Genomic DNA, 18,531 nt, shown 5'->3' with positions numbered 1-18,531 from the left:
ACTTATTTGCACCCTCGTGTGTCTCGCGAAATACCCACAACGAGAAAATTTGAGAAATTAAAGCTAATACAGATGCTTACCAACGTTTATTCTTTCCAATTGCCATTCGCGAATGGAACAGGGAAGGAGGGATCAGCTAGTGGCACCAGAAATACCCCTATGTCACACTTCGTCAGGTGGTTTTCGGAATATTGACGTAGATGTTGATGTAGATGTGCATTGAAAAATGTTGTTCTAGAATGCAATATAGTGTACATTATTGACAAAGGACTTATTTATTGTATGTATCCCAGGCAAAGGTTTTGAAAAATTTTATTTCAGTATAGGATTTTGGGTTTTCTGTGTAATAGGATGTAAATAGTTTGAAGTCACTGTATTGCACTTTCGTGGAGCCCGTTACGAATTTTTTTCCCAGACATCAGCGTAGCTTGTCGTCTGTTTTTAAGTAAGTTAAGCTGCCGCAGTGATGGTGAAATATTCTACGCAGTTATGCTAACGAGTGTGCCAAGGTGCTTGCTTTTGAAACAAACGCCCGCATGCTTTCCTCCAATCTGGATATTTGTGGAAGTAGTTTCCTCTTTAGAGTGTGATGCCGGGGATGGATTAATTTTAAACTTATATTCCTTTTTTTAACAATTTGCGGACAGCAAACACTGATCATTTCAGGTTTGAATTATAAACACACCAAAACATGTTTTGCTTCACCCTGGTTCCCAGAACTACTGGAGATAGACGTTGACTGTGGGTATTGTATCACAGACACAGCCCTTTGACTGTTCAGAGATGTCACTAAACCCGCCCAAAGATGTAAACAACCATGTATGAGCAGCGCCTATTAGGCGGAGGGGGTCCGACAGCCGATCAGTTCCAGTCATTCCACCAGGAAGGAGGTACCGGTTCGTGTTGTCTGTAGTTCAGGCATGCCTAGACGGTCAAAACCGCAGTTCTATCGCGTCCGCATTGTTACTTTGTGCGAGCGAGGGCTCTCAACAAAGGAAGTATCCAGTGTCTCGGGTTGAACCAAAGCAGTGCTGTTCGGACATGGAGGAGATACAGAGAGACAGGAACTGTCGGTGACATGCCTCGCTCAGGCCGCCCAAGGGTTACTACTGCAGTGGATGACCGCTACCTACGTGTTATGGCTCGAAGGAACCCAGACAGCAACGCTACCATGTTGAATAATGCTTTTCGTGTAGCCACAGGACGTCGTGTTACCAGTCGGACTGTGCGCAGTAGACTGCATGATGAGCAACTTCACTCCCTACGTCCATGGCGAGGTCTGTCTTTCCAACCACGAAACCATACAGCGCGGTACAGAAGGGCCCAACAACATTCCAAATGGACCGCTCAGGATTGGCATCACGTTCACCGATGAGTGTCGCATATGCCTTCAACCAGACAATCGTCGGAGACGTATTTGGAGGCCACCCGGTCAGGCTGAACGGCTTAGCCACACTGTCCGAGTGTGTTTTGCTGTTTTGAGTTGGCATTATGTGGGGCCGACATACGCCGCTGGTGGTCATGTAAGGCGCCGTAACGGCTGTACGATACGTGAATGCCATTCTCGGACCGATTTTGCAAACATATCGGCAGCATATTGGGGAGGCATTCGTCTTCATGAACGACAATACGGGCCCCCATCGTGGATATCTTGTGAATGACTTCCTTGTAGGATAACGCCATCGCTTGACTAGAGTGGTCAGCATGTTCTCTGGACATGAACCCTATCGAACATGCCTGGGATAGAGTGAAATGGGCTTTTTATGGACGGCTTGACCCACAAGCCACTCTGAGGGATCTACGCCGAATCGCCGTTGAGGAGTGGAACAATCTGGACCAACAGTGCCTTGATGAACTTGTGAATAGTATGCCACGACGAATACAGGTTTGCATCAATGCAAGAGGACATGCTACTGGATATTAGAGGTACCGGTGTGCACAAAAATGGTTCAAATGGCTCTGAGCACTATGGGACTCAACTGCTGAGGTCATTAGTCCCTTAGAACTTAGAACTAGTTAAACCTAACTAACCTAAGGACACCACACACATCCATGCCCGAGGCAGGATTCGAACCTGCGACCGTAGCGGTCTCGCGGCTCCAGACTGCAGCGCCAGAACCGCGCGGCCACTTCGGCCGGCCCCGGTGTGCACAGAAATCTGGACCACCAGCTCTGGAAGTCTCACTGTATGTTGGTACAACAATTTTTTTAAAAAAAATAACTTTTATCTTACTTGAGATATGTGCGTCAACAACGTACTGTTAGAAAGAGCAAACTCTCGAGTTTTACATGGTTGTACATCATGAGAGAGACTCTCCAGAATTTAATGTGTTTTGTGCAGTTTCACGGGAAAAGGTGTATGGTCCATTTTTCTTTGCCGAGAACAGTATTACAGGACGCACATATCTCGATATGCTTGAGAACTTTCTTTTCCCACAGTTGGAGACTGATTCGAACGTCTTCATTTACCAACAGGATGGGTCACCGCTACGCTGGCATCTGGAAGTGCGGGAATTTTTAAACAAAGGATTACTGAACGATGGATCGGTCGCACTGGGCAAAATGATTCAGTCTTACATTTTTGGCCTCCAAGGTCACCCGACCTAACTGCATGCGATTATTTCTTGTGGGGGTTTATAAAAGATTCTATGTGTCTCCGTTACCAACAATAGTCAATGAACTGAGACATCGCATAACAGCAGCTGTGGAAGTTGTAACTCAGGACATGCTCACTGCATTGTGGCAACCATTTGAATACCATATTGTCATATGCCGTGCACTCAAGAGGGCATATTGGACACCTATAAAAAGATATGAAAAACACCTTATGAGTTTCCCGTTCATCAAAAACAAAATTCATTGTTTATGCTTATTAGTTTCAGAAATGTAGACGTGCCGAATCGGATGATTCTTTTTGCTACACCCTGTATTTCGATTTTCTTGTAAACCTTAAAAGACATTTTTTTGTGTAAAGAATGTCTACTGACCTGTCTAAATAACAATATAAACAACTGTAATTTATACTGAGTGAGTGCTGGTTAGGGAAATGTTACGGACGTGCATCAAAGAGTAAAAACGCGTTGTGTATCGGCGTCTGAAGACGCGAGGGGAGTGACGTCAGAAGGCGCAAGCTGCACAAACACTTGGCTGCGGACTTCTGACGTGATCGAACGCTCGAGTCGTGTGCTAAGTCAATGTGAGGAGAAGTGTTAATTAGCGGCACGATAGCAATCGACGAGCGTGGGCAGGTGAAAAGGCAGCTCCATTCACATCAAGATCCTGCTCCGCCAGTGGTCATTGCTAAGTAAATCTGTGCTCGCAGATTTTGTCGACGGCGGCTACGGCTTCATCTCTTCAAAACCGAACGACTATAAGACTGTACTACTTAGTACACGTTTTTTAGAACTTTAACGGCATTACCCAGTGATACTGATGAACCGTTAGTATGAATCATAATTACTGCAAAACTTACAAACTTTAACCTAACCATTATCCCAAGTCATCATTACAAGCAGATCCCATGTAACTCCATTGTCGAGATAAATATTGTTAAGAGGCAAAGTTATTCTTGCAGATCAAAAGTAAATTCAGTTATCTAAAACGAAGCTAAACTCCTCCCGAACAGGCCATGAAGGCCCAACGGTACCGACCGGCCGCCGTATCATCCTCAGCCCATAGGCGTCACTGGATGCCGATATGGAGGGGTATGTGGTTAGCACACCGCTCTCCCGGCCATATGTCAGTTTCCCAGGCCGAAGCCGCTACTTCTCAATCAAGTAGGTCCTCAGTTCGCCTCACAAGGGCTGAGTGCACCCCGCTTGCCAACAGCACCCGGCAAACCGGATGGTCACCCATCCAAGTGCCAGCCCAACCCGACAGCGCTTAACTTCGGTGAGCTGACGGGAACCGGTGTTACCACAGCGGCAAGGCCGTTGGCAAATTCAGTTATCTGAAAGTATGTTAATTCCTGGCACTTCAAACAAATAATTTATTTAAAAGAAAACAATCATTCATATTGGCTAATTTCACGAAAACCTGTGATGCTGTTTTGTGTGTTGGCCTAATTGGTATTTTGGAGTTGCACTTGTGTTGATATTCAGTGGTAGTTCTTTCATTTAAACAATTCTAAAGTCAACTGAATTTCCTTTTCGTGTTTCATTCCCAGTTCCCAAGTCAGCAAAAGTGAGTAAACGTTACTGTGAGCTTACGCAACTATTTAGCATTATAGTAGGCGGACTCCAGTTAGTCAGTGAGAGACTTATTTATTCCAAATTCATTTCATTGTGTTTAATAACAAGCGTAGTAATAACTCAAATACTTTCTCATTATTATTTCGTGACGTATATTGTTACTGCAGACGTGTGTGTAGTCTTCTGCTGCAGCACGTATTAAAATTATTCCTTGCTCGTTGCTATTCGCAATTTTAATTACTCAGTGAACAGACAGTGCCCAGTTTGGCTGGTGACCGTATTTTCATGTACTCCGAAAGTATTATTAAAGTTAACTGTTTTGTATCCCGAGTCCCGTGGCACCCTTTCCGTTGGAACATAACGTGAATGACTGCACAGCTTTTGATAACTGAACTAAATTTAACTGAAAATACACTGGGCTGAATAATTAGAGATAACTTACTGTAAGCCTTTCCCTCTGTAATCGGTGTTACGTCTTATTCGGAAACGATAGCCATATCAAATTTTACTATTCTGTTAGGCACACGCAAACACGGTCAAACATATTTTCGCAAAAGGTGGTTATATAAAGAGGGACGTTAATGGACATCTAGGTTTGTAACCTTTCTACTGTCGGTCCCTGCAACGTTTTTGTGCCTCCTAATCGCATGACGAGGGGGCAAAAAGCACCATTTCACTTTCCGCCTTGTATCGCTCATTCCTCCCCTCCTTATTGCCTCCCTTCACTAGCACGTTACAAGACCAAGATATCATAGGTCTAATGGGCTTCTTTCTCGTCCTCTGATCTCGGTTAGTAGCCTTCCTTGTCCCTACTGTGATAACTGTAGCTTATAATTACACCTTGACTTCACTCAAACTTCATCTCTTAAAAGATTTCAGTCTAATAAAGTCCTCTCTTACTCTAATTATTTCTTAAACATGTTTGTCGTGGCGTTCTTGGTACGTCTCTATCTAGCGGACATTTCTATAAGACATGGTCTGGTGTATTCAGTTCGCTATATGCACAGTTTCTCGTTGTCATCCTGCCACTTATGTTCAAATACGTCGAATGCAGCCCGTGTCCGGAGAGGTACTGAACTAGTCCCCTACTTGGTTCAAAAACTATACATATTTGAAGATGTATATATGTATGGCCCACATCTCCTAAACCACTGGACCGATTTCAACCATACTTGGTGCACATATCCCTTACTGTGTAAAAATACTCGCTGTGGGGGTAAGAATCACCTACCTTCCAAAGTGGTGGGGGTAGAGATGAAAAATAACTATAGACTACGACGCACGAATACTAAGATATTTCAATCTAATATTTGAGGGTGAGAGCACTTAATGAGTTGTAACAAAGTTAACATATAACTTCAAACCTTTACGAAACATTTTTTCGCTGACAGCCCCCACAAAATGATGAAATGAAAAAAATTTATCGCTTAGCACATTTTCGTTGTTCCTGCAGTATAACAGCCGCAGCAGGCATAACGTTTAAATTTATTACTTCGTTACAACTTATTTATTCGAAACACATATTGCACACAGTCTTCACATATCGCACTGAATGTACCTGCCAAATTACACTCCTGGAAATGGAAAAAAGAACACATTGACACCGGTGTGTCAGACCCACCATACTTGCTCCGGACACTGCGAGAGGGCTGTACAAGCAATGATCACACGCACGGCACAGCGGACACACCAGGAACCGCGGTGTTGGCCGTCGAATGGCGCTAGCTGCGCAGCATTTGTGCACCGCCGCCGTCAGTGTCAGCCAGTTTGCCGTGGCATACGGAGCTCCATCGCAGTCTTTAACACTGGTAGCATGCCGCGACAGCGTGGACGTGAACCGTATGTGCAGTTGACGGACTTTGAGCGAGGGCGTATAGTGGGCATGCGGGAGGCCGGGTGGACGTACCGCCGAATTGCTCAACACGTGGGGCGTGAGGTCCCCACAGTACATCGATGTTGTCGCCAGTCGTCGGCGGAAGGTGCACGTGCCCGTCGACCTGGGACCGGACCGCAGCGACGCACGGATGCACGCCAAGACCGTAGGATCCTACGCAGTGCCGTAGGGGACCGCACCGCCACTTCCCAGCAAATTAGGGACACTGTTGCTCCTGGGGTATCGGCGAGGACCATTCGCAACCGTCTCCATGAAGCTGGGCTACGGCCCCGCACACCGTTAGGCCGTCTTCCGCTCACGCCCCAACATCGTGCAGCCCGCCTCCAGTGGTGCCGCGACAGGCGTGAATGGAGGGACGAATGGAGACGTGTCGTCTTCAGCGATGAGAGTCGCTTCTGCCTTGGTGCCAATGATGGTCGTATGCGTGTTTCGCGCCGTGCAGGTGAGCGCCACAATCAGGACTGCATACGACCGAGGCACACAGGGCCAACACCCGGCATCATGGTGTGGGGAGCGATCTCCTACACTGGCCGTACACCACTGGTGATCGTCGAGGGGACACTGAATAGTACACGGTACATCCAAACCGTCATCGAACCCATCGTCCTACCATTCCTAGACCGGCAAGGGAACTTGCTGTTCCAACAGGACAATGCACGGCCGCATGTATCCCGTGCCACCCAATTTGCTCTAGAAGGTGTAAGTCAACTACCCTGGCCAGCAAGATCTCCGGATCTGTCCCCCATTGAGCATGTTTGGGACTGGATGAAGCGTCGTCTCACGCGGTCTGCACGTCCAGCACGAACGCTGGTCCAACTGAGGCGCCAGGTGGAAATGGCATGGCAAGCCGTTCCACAGGACTAGATCCAGCATCTCTACGATCGTCTCCCTGGGAGAATAGCAGCCTGCATTGCTGCGAAAGGTGGATATACACTGTACTAGTGCCGACATTGTGCATGCTCTGTTGCCTGTGTCTATGTGCCTGTGGTTCTGTCAGTGTGATCATGTGATGTATCTGACCCCAGGAATGTGTCAATAAAGTTTCCCCTTCCTGGGACAATGAATTCACGGTGTTCTTATTTCAATTTCCAGGAGTGTATTTCATTGTACGAAACATAGTTCAGGAGATTTGACGTCATAAACATTGAGCTGCGTGAAAACGAAACTGTAGGGCCAAATTCGCTAGAGATTCATGTGAAATTGTGTACAAATATGTGTGACATATACACTCCTGGAAATGGAAAAAAGAACACATTGACACCGGTGTGTCAGACCCACCATACTTGCTCCGGACACTGCGAGAGGGCTGTACAAGCAATGATCACACGCACGGCACAGCGGACACACCAGGAACCGCGGTGTTGGCCGTCGAATGGCGCTAGCTGCGCAGCATTTGTGCACCGCCGCCGTCAGTGTCAGCCAGTTTGCCGTGGCATACGGAGCTCCATCGCAGTCTTTAACACTGGTAGCATGCCGCAACAGCGTGGACGTGAACCGTATGTGCAGTTGACGGACTTTGAGCGAGGGCGTATAGTGGGCATGCGGGAGGCCGGGTGGACGTACCGCCGAATTGCTCAACACGTGGGGCGTGAGGTCTCCACCGTACATCGATGTTGTCGCCAGTGGTTGGCGGGAAGGTGCACGTGCCCGTCGACCTGGGACCGGACCGCAGCGACGCACGGATGCACGCCAAGACCGTAGGATCCTACGCAGTGCCGTAGGGGACCGCACCGCCACTTCCCAGCAAATTAGGGACACTGTTGCTCCTGGGGTATCGGCGAGGACCATTCGCAACCGTCTCCATGAAGCTGGGCTACGGTCCCGCACACCGTTAGGCCGTCTTCCGCTCACGCCCCAACATCGTGCAGCCCGCCTCCAGTGGTGTCGCGACAGGCGTGAATGGAGGGACGAATGGAGACGTGTCGTCTTCAGCGATGAGAGTCGCTTCTGCCTTGGTGCCAATGATCGTCGTATGCGTGTTTGGCGCCGTGCTGGTGAGCGCCACAATCAGGACTGCATACGACCGAGGCACACAGGGCCAACACCCGGCATCATTGTGTGGGGAGCGATCTCCTACACTGGCCGTACACCATTGGTGATCGTCGAGGGGACACTGAATAGTGCACGGTACATCCAAACCGTCATCGAACCCATCGTTCTACCATTCCTAGACCGGCAGGGGAACGTGCTGTTCCAACAGGACAATGCACGTCCGCATGTATCCCGTGCCACCCAACGTGCTCTAGAAGGTGTAAGTCAACTACCCTGGCCAGCAAGATCTCCGGATCTGTCCCCCATTGAGCATGTTTGGGACTGGATGAAGCGTCGTCTCACGCGGTCTGCACGTCCAGCACGAACGCTGGTCGAACTGAGGCGCCAGGTGGAAATGGCATGGCAATCCGTTCCACAGGACTACATCCAGCATCTCTACGATCGTCTCCATGGGAGAATAGCAGCCTGCATTGCTGCGAAAGGTGGATATACACTGTACTAGTGCCGACATTGTGCATGCTCTGTTGCCTGTGTCTATGTGCCCGTGGTTCTGTCAGTGTGATCATGTGATGTATCTGACCCCAGGAATGTGTCAATAATGTTTCCCCTTCCTGGGACAATGAATTCACGGTGTTCTTATTTCAATTTCCAGGAGTGTATGTAACACATGCATATGTCGGCAAAGCCACGTGTAAAAAACCTCCTCTTAAACCTCAGGATCGATTTGAAACAAACTTGGTACACATATTACTAATTAACTGGAAAGAAATACTGTGGGGTTAAGAACAAGCATTCGTGTTGGCTTGCCCATGATAAAGTGGAGAGAGAACAGGTGAGGAAGAGAGTGAGAGACAGCAAGACATGGACACAGATCTGTGGGAAGAGGAGTTGGACAGAGGAAGGGGAAGGGGGAAATCGACAGAGAAAAGGAAGAGGCGGAGTCAGACACAAAGAGGGAGGGGGGGGGGAAGGAAAGAGGAGGATATGGACAGAGAGAAGAGGAGGCGGAGATGGAGTAATAGAAGACTGGAATAAACATATTCCCAGACAATGCCAGGCACGCAGCTAGTGTTTTAATTTAAGCCTCTCTGTAAAACAGTGAAGAAACTGAAAACTTCTCCTTAATGTGACTGAAATTTCACCTCTGTTGCCATTGACAAAATATTGGAGTCGTTGCTGGCTTTTCGTGGATTTCTTGTACCCTTCTGCACCGTCTATTTTTAAATTACTTAATGAAAATAACTTCCTTATTCCTAAGTCAAAGGGACTTATCCACATTAACGTAATTGGACCGTCGGTAGCTACTGAAGACCCCACAACAACGAAGCTATTTTCCGCTTCATGGCAGCAGTGGGTCTCAACAACCATATATCGGCCCCCAAGCCCACAACTGCTCTTGACGTGCAATCGTTACAGAGCCTAATTACATTAAGAGACAAAGTCTCAGTTCGCCTATATTAATAATTTTATAAGTGATACATCAGCCACTCTTTTTTTGCATGTTCAACATATGCTTGGAATGTCCAGAATTCGTGCAGTTACACATCTAAATATGTACTCACCATATGCCTTTCAATTATTGTCTGATTTTTTTTAAATAGGTGGGTCTGTTATCAGTCTTCCGTTAAGAAACTACACTCCTGGAAATTGAAATAAGAACACCGTGAATTCATTGTCCCAGGAAGGGGAAACATTATTGACACATTCCTGGGGTCAGATACATCACATGATCACACTGACAGAACCACGGGCACATAGACACAGGCAACAGAGCATGCACAATGTCGGCACTAGTACAGTGTATATCCACCTTTCGCAGCAATGCAGGCTGCTATTCTCCCATGGAGACGATCGTAGAGATGCTGGATGTAGTCCTGTGGAACGGATTGCCATGCCATTTCCACCTGGCGCCTCAGTTCGACCAGCGTTCGTGCTGGACGTGCAGACCGCGTGAGACGACGCTTCATCCAGTCCCAAACATGCTCAATGGGGGACAGATCCGGAGATCTTGCTGGCCAGGGTAGTTGACTTACACCTTCTAGAGCACGTTGGGTGGCACGGGATACATGCGGACGTGCATTGTCCTGTTGGAACAGCACGTTCCCCTGCCGGTCTAGGAATGGTAGAACGATGGGTTCGATGACGGTTTGGATGTACCGTGCACTATTCAGTGTCCCCTCGACGATCACCAGTGGTGTACGGCCAGTGTAGGAGATCGCTCCCCACACCATGATGCCGGGTGTTGGCCCTGTGTGCCTCGGTCGTATGCAGTCCTGATTGTGGCGCTCACCTGCACGGCGCCAAACACGCATACGACCATCATTGGCACCAAGGCAGAAGCGACTCTCATCGCTGAAGACGACACGTCTCCATTCGTCCCTCCATTCACGCCTGTCGCGACACCACTGGAGGCGGGCTGCACGATGTTGGGGCGTGAGCGGAAGACGGCCTAACGGTGTGCGGGACCGTAGCCCAGCTTCATGGAGACGGTTGCGAATGGTCCTCGCCGATACCCCAGGAGCAACAGTGTCCCTAATTTGCTGGGAAGTGGCGGTGCGGTCCCCTACGGCACTGCGTAGGATCCTACGGTCTTGGCGTGCATCCGTGCGTCGCTGCGGTCCGGTCCCAGGTCGACGGGCACGTGCACCTTCCGCCGACCACTGGCGACAACATCGATGTACTGTGGAGACCTCACGCCCCACGTGTTAAGCAATTCGGCGGTACGTCCACCCGGCCTCCCGCATGCCCACTATACGCCCTCGCTCAAAGTCCGTCAACTGCACATACGGTTCACGTCCACGCTGTTGCGGCATGCTACCAGTGTTAAAGACTGCGATGGAGCTCCGTATGCCACGGCAAACTGGCTGACACTGACGGCGGCGGTGCACAAATGCTGCGCAGCTAGCGCCATTCGACGGCCAACACCGCGGTTCCTGGTGTGTCCGCTGTGCCGTGCGTGTGATCATTGCTTGTACAGCCCTCTCGCAGTGTCCTGAGCAAGTATGGTGGGTCTGACACACCGGTGTCAATGTGTTCTTTTTTCCATTTCCAGGAGTGTATAAGTCAATTTCTGTAGAGTTAAACTGAATCGCAGTTCGTGTCCAGTATTTCAAAGAGTTTGCCACAGATACCTGGTGCTTGTAATTAAACTGACGGCGTTCGAAGTGTTGCAGTGCGGGGTGTGTACATCGCAAGACGCTGAAACATCGTACACGTGTTCATTAATTTGTGGGCTCACAGTGTACGCTGAAAAAAATAATAGTTCGACTTTCTGCCACCAGGTGAAAATATGGCGTTGTTAGCAGTGACAGTGTTGAGTATGTGGAGGGAAATGGGAGTAACGATGAAACACCTGATAACAGTGGTTCTGGCACATTTATTAGGATATGGTAACAAGTCACAATATGTGTTCCATACGGTCTCCTGAATCAACAACATGCTGCATCCATAACACAGCGTGGTCGACAGTTGCTGGCAGCATATCTGGTGTAATCGGAGCAACACGTCTTCTTATGCTGATCTTCCCATCAAGAAGAGTCCGGATACATCCCTGATGGACACGATCTTTCAAATATTGCCACACCTGAAGTCATATTGATTTAGATGTGGGGATCTGGAAGGCCACACATTGCAATAAGATAGTGGTGTGGGCACAGTTGCGTTCTCGCAAAGCTGGAATCACGTGTTGCACAAAAAAGTCCTAACAACGTGCAGATGTCGCTGTACACCTCACTGACCACGAGGTGTCATCTCCTCGAAGAAAAACGGACCGAGAATGAAGGAGCTTATGAAATCACTACACACAGTCCACATTATCTGAGTGTAAGGCGCTGTTCCTGCACAACACGTGGCGGAGTACTGATCGCTCACTTTTGCTTGGCACCTGATTGGAGGAGCTGGGAGCGGAAGCCTGCGGTTGTCTCTGAGCACACTGGCTACTGAAACAAGCCTCGCCTCCTTCTCCCAGAGCAGCGAGCTTAAACCTTATAAAAGAAACGAACGTGTAATAGGTTAACGCGCCGCAGAAGTGACACGAAAGTTGATGGTCAGTAGCTGGAATTGTCACGTACTAGGTACAGCCTCTTTGTTAATTTTGGTAAACAATATTAACAATCACTATGCATATTAACAACCACTATGCACAACACCTCCTACGTATCAACACTATATTCATAATGGCTGTCTGTTGTTACAGCGCACAATCCTGTTATGTAGTTAATGTTGGCAGCGTCTGTTAACATCCCGGGGCGGCCCGAAGTCAGTTGACTTCCACCGATCGCAGAAGGGCCAAGTAAAAGTCAGTAGAAGCTGATATGCGACAGTTCTGTGTATTCACAGCACCACGTAGAGTAAAATGTGCCTCGTCAGCCCAAAGAATATTCCCCGGCCACATGTCATCCATTCCCATGCATGCTAAAAAACGAATGCCAAACTCACGGTGTTGTAGCCAATTTAAGGGCTTTATTTGGTGCAATGTAAAAGGCGCCGTAAAATCTTTTGAACTGTTGGCCATGAGAGAAACAATTCTCTTGACACAGCTCGAGTACTACACTACTGGCCATTAAAATTGCTACACCAAGAAGAAATACAGATGATAAACGGGTGTTCATTGGACAAATATATTATACTAGAACTGACATCTGATTACATTTTCACGCAATTTGGGTGCATAGGTCCTGAGAAATCAGTACCCATAATAACCACCTCTGGCCGTAATAAGGGCCTTGATACGCCTGGGCATTGAGTCAATCAGAGCTTGGAAGGCGTGTACAGGTACAGCTGCCCATGCAGCTTCAACACGATACCACAGTTCATCAAGAGCAGTGACTGGCGTATTGTGACGAGCCAGTTGCTCGGCCACCATTGATCAGGCGTTTTCAATTGGTGAGAGATCTGGAGAATGTGCTGGCCAGGGCAGCAGTCGAACATTTTCTGTATCCAGAAAGGCCCGTACACGATCTGCAACATGCGGTCGTGCATTATCCTGCTGAAATGTAGGGTTTCGCAAGGATCGAATGAAGGGTAGAGCCGGGTCGTAACACATCTGACATGTAACGTCCACTGTTCAACAACAACAAGAGGCGGCCGAGACGTGTAACCAATGGCACCCCATACCATCTCGCCTGGTGATACGCCAGTATGGCGATGACGGATAACGCTTCCAATGTGCTTTCACCGCGATGTCGCCAAACATGGATGCGACCATCATGATGCTGTAAACAGAACCTGGATTCATCCGAAAAAATGACGTTTTGCCATTCGTGCATCCAGGTTCGTCGTTGAGTACACCATCGCAGGCGCTCCTGTCTGTGATGCAGCGTCAAGGGTAACCGCAGCCATGGTCTCCGAGATGATAGTCCGTGCTGCTGCATACGTCGTCGAACTGTTCGTGCAGACGGTTGTTGTCTTGCAAACGTCCCCAGCTGTTGACTCAGGGATCGAGACGTGGCTACACGATCCGTTACAGCCATGCGGATAAGATGCCTGTTATCTCGACTGCTAGTGATACGAGGCCGTTGGGATCCAGCACGGCGTTCCGTATTACCCTCCTGAACCCACTGAATCCATATTCTGCTAACAGTCATTGGATTTCGACCAACACGAGCAGCAATGTCGCGATACGATAATAGCGATAGGCAATAGCGATAGGCTACAATCCGACCTTTATCAAAGTCGGCAACGTGATGGTACGCATTTCTCCTCCTTACACGAGGCATCACAACAACGTTTCACCAGGCAACGCCGGTCAACTGCTGTTTGTGTATGAGAAATCGGTTGGAAACTTTCCTCATGTTAGCACGTTGTAGGTGTCGCCACCGGCGCCAATGTTGTGTGAATGCTCTGAAAAGCTAATAATTTGCACATCACAGCATCTTCTTCCTGTCGGTTAAATTTCGCATCTGTAGCACGTCATCTTCGTGGTGTAGCAATTTTAATGGCCAGTAGTGTAGCTGCAGAATTTGAGGCAGGTGCAGCACGGTCGGTTACAGATATAGCAACATCATCAGCAACTGCCATGGGAGTGGGCCACCTCCTTCTCCCTGCTATACCTGTTTCTTCAGATTTCTTGATCATGTTCTTTAGCCTACTTATTGACGTGAGGCCTCTTCGCAGCTGTTTCTCTCGGCGATATTCTCACAATGCAGCGCTGCTATCGCTGCCGTTCTGATAAAACAACTTTACCAGCAGTTCACAGTCTTTCTTCTCAATAGCCATTGCGTTTCGTACGCTTCAGTCTTCTGAAACCTTACATCAACAGTCAAATGGTTCAAATGGCTCTGAGCACTATGCAACTTAACTGCTTAGGTCATCAGTCGCCTAGAACTTAGAACTAATTAAACCTAACTAACCTAAGGACATCATACACATCCATGCCCGAGGCAGGATTCGAACCTGCGACCGTAGCGGTCGCTCGGTTCCAGACTGTAGCGCCTAGAACCGCACGGCCAATCCGGTCGGCCTATCAACAGTCACTTCACAAAAGAAATCAGCACACGTCTTCAAGCGACAAACAGCATACTGATGCGGAAACAGGCAACAATTCACATTCTGACTGCTTACAGCTCGTTACTTTCATCTGATGGCACAAAGTGTAACTATTATTTATTTCAACCATATTCTGCGAGCGCGCCGATTAATGAACATTCTGTAGTGGACTGTTAAGGCAGCCAGTCCACAGTGAAGTAGCCGAAAGGGCACGCGTCAACTCACGCCGTCTGGCGTTAAGTCTGGAACAGGATTCGTAATGAATGTGATAAAGAAAAGAACGTAGCTACTAGAACACTTAACTTTTATCTATCCTTTGGTATACAGCATTCTTGATGATACAAGTGAGACTCTATCTTGAGGTACATGCAATGGTATAATTGGCGCCTTGCTAGGTCGTAGCCATTAACTTAGCTGAAGGCTGTTCTAACTGTCTCTCGGCAAATGAGAGAAAAGGCTTCGTCCGTGTAGTCGCTAGCAACGTTGTCGTACAACTGGGGCGAGTGCTAGTACGTCTCTCGAGACCTGCCGTGTGGTGGCGCTCGGTCTACGATCACACAGTGGCGACACGCGGGTCCGACATGTACTAATGGACCGCGGCCGATCTAAGCTACCACCTAGCAAGTGTGGTGTCTGGCGGTGACACCACATTCCTCCCCCGCAAATCGGCGAACGGTCGTGTTATAAGGCTTCCGCCCGCCGTGGGGAGGGCCCCATGTTGACGTATGCGATGAGGTGGGGAGCCTAACAACAGGTGAGGCTGTGCCACCCGCACCCGGCCATTCGGTCCGAGGGGAGCTAGGAAACGCCTGAAAACCTAGTCCAGGGTGCACGTCAACATGCGGAGTATGCGCCCGTAGAGAGACAGGAGGGGCCGAAGGGTCGACCTCCATGTGGTCGGGGCACCCGACGGGCGAAGACGATATCTGGTCCGGAGCGGGCAAGAGTTCCATTGCGGAGGACATCTGGTCACGGGAAGCGATCGGCGGCGCGTGACCCAGGGAGGCGCCATGCGGTTGCAGCGAAGCGTCCACTGCGGGCGGCACCGGTGGCGGCTGCGGCGGCTGCGGCGGCGGCGCGACGCCATGGGGCAAAATGGAAGGCATCGTCGGTAACACCTGGGGATGAGGCGAGCCAGTAGATGGGTCCCCAGGGCGCTGACCGGACGGCACCGTCGCTGAAAGCAGACGGGGAGCGGCAGAACCCAAGTGACGACAGAGGCGCAGCTGATTGAGATGCCGACGCACCTCACCAGAGGCCCCCAAAACCAAATACATCGCGCGGCCGAGGCAGCGAAGAATGCGCCCTGCGAGCCAACGCCGTGAACCGCGATAGTTGCGATAGAATACAACGTCGCCAGGAGCAAAAGCAGGAGTCTGCCGCTGCACAGGAACCTGATGCGGCGGATGCAGCAAAGACATCAAGGTTCGATGAGGACGACCGTGGAGCAACTCAGCTGGCGAGCGACCATCGCGGGGCTGAGAGCGATACGAGGACAAAAAGAGCAATAACGCGTCCTCCCGAGAATGCGACTCTTTCAACTTCAACATCTGTGACTTGAAAGTCCGGACCAACCGTTCAGCGGCACCGTTTGACTGAGGCGAAAACGGCGCGGATGTCAGATGTTGAATACCATTGGCCTTGCAGAATGACTGAAATTCTGCAGACATGAATTGTGGGCCATTGTCGGAAACGATAGTCTGTGGTAGACCTTCAATGCAAAAAATAGCAGACAACGCTTGGATGGTGGCAGAAGACGTCGTGGAAGACATCCGGACAACAAAAGGAAAATTACTGAAAGAATCGACCACAACCAACCATCGAGCATTCCAGAATGGACCAGCAAAATCGATATGTAAGCGTTGCCAAGGGGAAGTGGCTTTCGGCCATGCAAAGAATTTTCGTGGCGGAGCGGATTGTTGTTCGGCACACGCCATGCAAGAAGAACACATATTCGCAATCGCAGCATCGATTCCGAAACAAGTACAGTGCTGACGAGCAAGTTGTTTCGTGCGCACTATACCCCAATGTCCTTGGTGATGGAGCCGTAAGACAGAGGACTGTAACGAACGCGGGACCACGACTCTGGACTGATCATTATCAGAACGCAACAACAAAACACCATGTCGTACAAAAAGTCTCTCCTTGTGAGCAAAAAATCGGCGAACTAGCGGATCCTCGATCCGTGACTTTGACAAGGGCCATTGCGTAGCAACAAAACGCAAAACAGTAGCAAGGACAGGGTCAGCAGCTGTGGCTGTAGCTACACGACGAAAATCAATCGGAAACGATTCGACCACGTCATCAGTTTCCGAATCAATGAACATGCAAGCAAGTTCGGATGAATCGAAAGCTTTATCCTCAGCAACAAGCAAACGGGACAACGCATCAGCGTTTCCGTGCTTAGCAGTGGACCGATACAAGATATCGTAGCGGTACTGCGAGAGGAAAATAGACCAGCGAATGAATTTCTGCGCTGTACGTGGAGGTACAGGCTTGTTCGGATGAAAAAGCGATGTCAAAGGTTTGTGGTCTGTGATGATGGTAAAGTGACGACCATACAAGAAATCATGGAACTTAGTAACACCAAACACGAGAGCTAAAGCTTCTTTCTCTATCTGTGAATAATTGCGTTGCGCAGATGAGAGTAATTTTGACGGAAAGGCAATAGGGCGATCATGCGATCCATCTGTGTGCGCAAGCACAGCACCGATCCCGAAATCCGACGCATCTACCATCAACAAAAGGGGTTTCTGGGGATCGAACGGCGTAAGGCAAGTATTTGAAAGCAACGCCGATTTCAACTGGCGAAAGGCGCGTTCGCATTCCGTCGTCCAGACGAACGGAACACCTTTACGGCGTAAGCGATGAAGCGGAGCTGAAATGGAAGAGGCATTGCGCAGAAAGCGATGATAATAGTTAATTTTACCCAACACACTCTGTAGCTGCTCCACATTCTGTGGCGAAGGCATGACACAAGCAAATTAGTGCAATACGAACGCTAAAGTCCCTTTTTAGACTCGTCGCCAATGTAGTGGACTGTTAAGGCAGCCAGTCCACAGTGAAGTAGCCGAAAGGGCACGCGTCAACTCACGCCGTCTGGCGTTAAGTCTGGAACAGGATTCGTAATGAATGTGATAAAGAAAAGAACGTAGCTACTAGAACACTTAACTTTTATCTATCCTTTGGTATACAGCATTCTTGATGATACAAGTGAGACTCTATCTTGAGGTACATGCAATGGTATAATTGGCGCCTTGCTAGGTTGTAGCCATTAACTTAGCTGAAGGCTATTCTAACTGTCTCTCGGCAAATGAGAGAAAAGGCTTCGTCCGTGTAGTCGCTAGCAACGTCGTCGTACAACTGGGGCGAGTGCTAGTACGTCTCTCGAGACCTGCCGTGTGGTAGCGCTCGGTCTACGATCACACAGTGGCGACACGCGGGTCCGACATGTACTAATGGACCGCGGCCGATTTAAGCTACCACCTAGCAAGTGTGGTGTCTGGCGGTGACACCACACATTCCTACTATGTTACAGCGACCTGCGATGTTGACAGCCCGCACTGCAGCATTCGAAACAGCATCCGTTTAATTGTTACCATCCGATATTTGTTATTGTATGTCAATGTGCCAGCGTACTAAAAGTAAAATGTCATTCATGCAAAACTAAAACTCATACCAGTTACTGCATGTTTTTTTAAAGTTTTCCATAGTGGTTCCAGGTTAATATTACAGAATTCAGTTCGCATAAAGAATCCTATTACATATTTTATGCCTATGGCGCATACTAAAAATGGTTAAAATGGCTCTGAGCACTATGCGACTTAACTTCTGAGGTCATCAGTCGCCTAGAACTTAGAACTAATGAAACCTAACTAACCTAAGGACATCACACACATCCATGCCCGAGGCAGGATTCGAATCTGCGACCGTAGCGGTCGCTCGGTTCCAGACTGTAGCGCCTAGAAC

The 18,531-nt window shown here is 48.9% G+C and overlaps 1 pseudogene; it reads right to left on the bottom strand.

The window, feature by feature from the left end:
* Positions 1–3,819: 3,819 nt before the first annotated feature.
* On the bottom strand, positions 3,820–3,937 carry LOC126261339 (5S ribosomal RNA; annotated as a pseudogene).
* Positions 3,938–18,531: the final 14,594 nt, after the last annotated feature.

This window comes from Schistocerca nitens, chromosome 5 (assembly GCF_023898315.1).
Source record: "Schistocerca nitens isolate TAMUIC-IGC-003100 chromosome 5, iqSchNite1.1, whole genome shotgun sequence".
In the NCBI taxonomy this organism is placed as follows: domain Eukaryota; kingdom Metazoa; phylum Arthropoda; class Insecta; order Orthoptera; family Acrididae; genus Schistocerca; species Schistocerca nitens.
Note: the sequence above shows the minus strand (reverse complement) of the source record. Positions and strands in the feature narration are given on the sequence as shown.